Consider the following 6,000-nt stretch of genomic DNA (forward strand, 5'->3'; position numbering starts at 1 on the left):
GTTGCAAGGTGTTCATTCATAACAATGGAAAATTTGTCTTAGAAAAATTTGATCGAAAATCAGATGAAGGAATTTTTGTTGGATATTCAAGTGTTGGAAAATCTTATAGGGTATTCAACAAAAGAACTTTAGTTATTGAAGAAATCACACATGTTGTATTTGATGAATCTGGAAATTTAGAAGGGCCAAATAGTGTTGAAGAAGAAATTGAGGAAAACTCCCAAAAGATTGATAGATTAAACTTGGAAGAAAACTTTGAAAGAGAAAATCCTTTGCCTAGAGATTTGAGATTTTCTAAAAACCACCCAAGAGAATTGATTATAGGAGAACCTAATGAGGGTGTTAGAACTAGGCGTGGATTAAACAAGGAAGTCAATCATTCAGCCTTTATTTCAATAATAGAACCCACTAATATTGATCAAGCACTTTCTGATGAATTTTGGATATTGGCCATGCAAGAAGAGTTAAATCAATTTGTAAGAAATAAAGTTTGGGAATTAACTACAAGGCCAAAAGATCAAAGTGTTGTTGGAACAAAGTGGGTGTTCAAAAATAAAATGAATGACTCAGGAGTAGTCATTAGAAATAAGGCTAGATTAGTTGCTAAGGGGTATAATCAAATTGAAGGAATTGATTTTGAGGAGACTTTTGCCCCTGTAGCAAGACTTGAAGCAATTAGGGTTTTACTTGCCTTTGCCTATTTTAAAAGTTTTAAATTGTTTCAAATGGATGTCAAAAGTGCCTTTCTGAATGGTATTATTGAAGAAGATGTTTATGTAGAACAACCTCCTGGATTTGAAAATTCAAAATACCCAAATCATGTTTTTAAGTTAAAAAAGGCATTATATGGATTAAAACAGGCACCTAGGGCTTGGTATGAGAGATTGAGCACTTTCCTACTTGAAAGATCTTTTGAAAAAGGAAGTGTGGATACAACTCTCTTCTTAAAGAAATTTGGAAAGGAAATACTCATTGTTCAAATTTATGTGGATGATATCATCTTTGGATCTACAAATAAAAATCTTTGTGATGATTTTTCAAATGCAATGAGTAGTGAATTTGAAATGAGTCTAATGAGAGATTTAAATTACTTTCTAGGTTTTAGCATCAAGCAACTTGAGGAAGGGACATTTCTTAGTCAAACCAAATATATTAAGGACATCCTCAAGAAATATGAAATGGACAATGCTAAACCTGTTAGTACACCAATGAGTTCCTCAGTTCAGTTAGATAAGGACCTTAAGGGAAAATCTGTTGATCAAAAGAAATATAGAGGGATTATTGGATCTTTGCTTTACTTGACTGCTAGCCGACCAGATATTATGTTCAGTGTTTGCTTATGTGCTAGATTTCAATCAGATCCAAAAGAATCACATTTGACAGCAGTGAAAAGGATTTTAAGATACTTACTAGGAACTCAAAACTTAGGAATTTGGTATCCTAAGTTTAGCTCTTCATTTGAAATTATTGGTTATTCAGATTCTGACTTTGCAGGCTGTAGAGTGGATAGGAAAAGCACTTCTGGAACATGTCAATTCATTGGAAATTCATTAGTTTCTTGGTCCAGTAGAAAACAAAATTCAGTAGCCCTATCTACTGCAGAAGCAGAATACATTGCATTAGGAAGTTGTGTGGCACAAGTACTTTGGTTAAAACAACAGTTGATTGATTTAGGATTATCTGTAGGCACTATTCCAATTTATTGTGACAATACTAGTGCTATTTGCATTTCCAAAAATCCTATTCAACATTCTAGAACCAAACACATAGATATAAGACATCATTTCATAAGGGATCATGTATCCAAAGGAGAAATTGAACTCACACATGTTTCAACTGAAAATCAACTTGCAGACATTTTTACAAAACCTTTAGCCCTTGATACCTTCAGTACTTTAAGAACAAGGCTAGGTGTTATTGATTTAAATGCCTAAACAAAATGTCTTTGCAACATTGATGTTTATGTTTTGTTTTTGATTTTGTGAATTTTTGTGTGTTTTGAATGAATTTGCTTTTGAGTGTAAGTTTTTTATTGTATGTTTTCTGTGTTTTATAGTTTGGTTTGATTTTCTTAAATTAAAATTCAAAAATTCAAAAATTGGAGGAAATCGTCCGGGACGACTTTTGGTTCGTACGGGACGATGTGTGAAAAGTTGGTTTGCGTGCATTTTAACCGTTTTGAGAGCAGTTTTTAATTAAATCGTCTGTACGATATAAATATCGTCCAGGACGAACCTTTTCATTTTCTCAAACGTCGGGACGATTGAATGCAGCGGTTGAGTGGATAAGACAGTTTTTAATATGGATTTTCATCTTGTACGAAAATTTGGTTCGTCCAGACGAATATGATCGTTTCAGTTGTAGGGGAACGGTTTTCAAAAGACATTTGAAATAGTTACTTTTGAATCGTCTGTTACGAACTTTTCGTTTCGTTGTACGATCGGTCAAGTCAAAAGTCTTGTTACGAAAAGGTCGCATCGTAAGTTGTGTTGATTACGAAAAGCCGTTACATTTGGACGAATTGATCGTCTGTACGAAATAATTTCTTCAGAAACGAACGTGATTGTCCAGAGAACTATTTTTCGCTCCAGCGACGAACGTATCGTTTTCTTAAATATGAAGGCTTTCTAACTAACATCACACTTTCAAACTTCTCTTTCATCCCTTTCTACTTCATTATGTGCAATGGCCTCCTCAAGCAAAAGACAAAAGGTATTAGGTGAAGAAGCCCATATAGAAATGCCTTAGAAACTATCCTTTGTAAGGCAAATGAGGAATCACTTTCCTCGTTTTGCTTCCCGCAAAAATCACTCCATCTCGCAACTTAATTCAAAAGCGAGATAATTTAAGCTAGTAATACACCTTTTTTGACACTCAAACCTAATTCCATTTCATACTCTTCTCTCGCCATCTCACAACAAGCAAACTTTTCTCTACTTTCTAGCCAACATGATGTTATCAACTCTGACACTCTTGCATTAGATCCTTTGTCTTCAAGCAACAAGTAGAAATCACTAAGCATGACATTGTGCATTTCTAAACCTTAGGACTGAAGGATTATAGCACATACATCTAATTGTGAAACATATTTAGATGGGAATGAAGTCAATCATACAATTAGAAAAAGTGGTTAAACTATCATGTGTGCTAGAGTTTCTGGGATGACCAAAAATGCCCCAGTATCATCCAGCATATCCTTAGATCTTCAATCATCCTAAAAGCTGGATGAATAGGATAAACAATACCCTCTCCTATCTGTTCTAACCTTTTTTAATTATGTCAGTCACCCTATCGACAAAGACCCAAACTCATCATAGATCATCTTCTATGGGCTTCAGGAAATAAGGACATGTGAACAGAAGAGGAAAAAGAATATTTTCTTTGGGACATTTAATTACCTACATTTTGGAGAGAAAATATAATTTGGTGAATCCTGATGAAGATATGAAGAGCCAGTTTATATATTAATGATGCATCTTCAGATTGCTCTTCAGGGAGGAAAAAAGAGAAAAGAAAAAGCACATGCCAGTGTTCAAAGAAGAAGAAGAGAGAGCGCAAACCTCTGCACCTCAGTCAGATTATCAGAATCGATTTATGATTGAGAGATTTATAGATTAGAGACTCATATTGATCAAAGGTTTGATCAATTTTGATGCTCAACTTGATGCAGCAACAAACAGACATTGGTATTAAAATAGAAATGAAGTACATGATATCAATCCAATGTAATGTTGATGGCCTCTACCTCTTAACCTTTTCAGGTGCATTCCTCCTTCCTCCTCCTCCACGAGAACAGTAGAGATGAATTTATGTGTGTTTTGTTGTACTCGTGTTGTATTTTTTTTTTTTGTTTTTTTGTAGTTAAGTCTCATAGTTATGTCTTGTTATGTTAGGTTGTATGTTAAGTGTTTGTTTGTTGTCTAAGTTGTGTTTAGATATTTGTATGAAATGTGTAATCTTTCATAAATCAATGCATTTCGTACTTGTTTCAATGTTGATTTGTTATTGAAATGTGGTTAATTTTATGAATTTCTATAGTATTATTTAATCTTCATTAGTGCTTAAATTAGATTGTAATTTGAGATTATCTACATTAGAAAATCTAGTCTTTCTAAATTTAAAGTTTTTATAACTTGTTGTAATTAGAACTTTTAATTCATGTCTATTCATTAGTACTACAATAAAAGTTAATATTATTATTGCAATTTAGATGTTTTCTTATTTTGTATTCCTTGCTCAAATAATATTTATGCACTTAGAAATATTTTGAATTTTAGATTATTGATTTTGGAAAGAATTGGTCTCAATTACTCTTGAAATTGTACAAAGAGTACAAAAATCAAAAGGAATGCGCAAAGGTTCGCAATATGAAAAAGAGGCACAAAATAGCCAATATCAAAAGATGCACAAAAATGTGCCCAAAAATTTGAAAAAGATGCGCAAAGCGCCACATGTGGTAATTCTCTTCTTTCCAAATTCTTTCAATCTCTTAATTCAAATTGATCTTATGTTCATTTATATTCTATTGAACTTTGAAATATAGAATTTTTCTTCATCTCTCTTGTAATGATTTTCTTATATTGAAATGTCTAAATTGAACATGTCTTTGCTAAATTCTTCTTACTTACAATGTATATCACTTTTTTTAAATTTTCTGAATTTCTATGATTTGACCTAATGTTTTATGTTTAAAATTGCATACCTTATATCAATTCACATTTAGATTTAAATTTCAAATGAATTTTCATACAATTACTTACATTTCTTGTCTATTTCTTCTTCACTTTTTTTTGTTGTCAAAAAAAGGGGGGAGAAATATATGTTTGTATGGTATTGTGTTTGTTGTATGTGTTTGTTTTTGATGTGTCTGAAAAATAAAAATTTTAAAAATTTTATTCTTGTTCTTAAATTGCCTCCTTATTATTGCTATTCTATCATCAATTCAGGGGGAGTTTAGGAGATTTGTTTAAATTGAAATCATACAAAAATAATTGTTTTTTGCCATCATCAAAAAAGGGGGAGATTGTTAAGATAGTTGCTATTTGCATGCATTTACATTTTTGCAAATTATGAAATTTTATGATTTCCAAACATATTGTTCAAAGTGTAGTGTTATCTCCTAACATTTTTGAGAGAATTGTATTTGCTCTTGTGTGTACTAACATTTCAGGAAAAAAAACTCCAGACTACGAAGACTTCAATATAAATAATCAGCATGAGATACCTTGAAATTTTGAAGCTTGCACTTTGCTTTAGATAAATCAAATTGAAAAGGGAGTGATTGTAATTGAGTGAATAAAAACATGCACACACAAATAAGGAGATCAATAATTTGTAATTGATCGTACAGGACGATTTTCGTTCGTACTGGACGATCAGACAGTTATACTACCATAACACTAGGTTGCATATGGAACGAATAGGAACTTGCTCGAAAATTTTTTTCTAAGTCTTATTCGTCCAGGACGAAATTTATCATCGTCCCAGGCGATGGGTTCACTGCAAAATTTTCGTCCAGACGAATTTTACCATTGTACGAGGCGACCAGTCCTCTGGAAAATTTTCGTACAGACGAAAATAAATATCGTACAGGACGATCAGCTCTCTGGAAATTTTTTCGTCCGAACGAAAACAAATCATCGTCCCAGGCGATGGGTTCACTGGAAAAAGTTCGTCCAGACGAAATAAATATTCGTCCAGGACGATCAGCTCTCTGGAAAATTTTCGTCCAGACGATCACATTTTCGTTCAAACGATAAACCGACTTAGAATAGTTTTCAGTAGTTTCTAGAACCGGCCTTGTAATAAAAGTTCGTACTGGACGAATATTGTTCGTACGGGACGATCATCTGTACGAAGACATTTCGTACACATATTCAAATAGGGTCGTTTCAGATCGTTTAAGTAAAATCGTCCAGGATGATCCACGATCGTACAGGATGATCCACTGCGTACAGAATTTAATACTTGCAGTTTTTGGGTGGTTTTTCTTGTCTTTTG

Source organism: Dendrobium catenatum, unplaced genomic scaffold, assembly GCF_001605985.2.
Source record: "Dendrobium catenatum unplaced genomic scaffold, ASM160598v2 fragScaff_scaffold_716, whole genome shotgun sequence".
Classification (NCBI taxonomy): Eukaryota; Viridiplantae; Streptophyta; class Magnoliopsida; order Asparagales; family Orchidaceae; genus Dendrobium; species Dendrobium catenatum.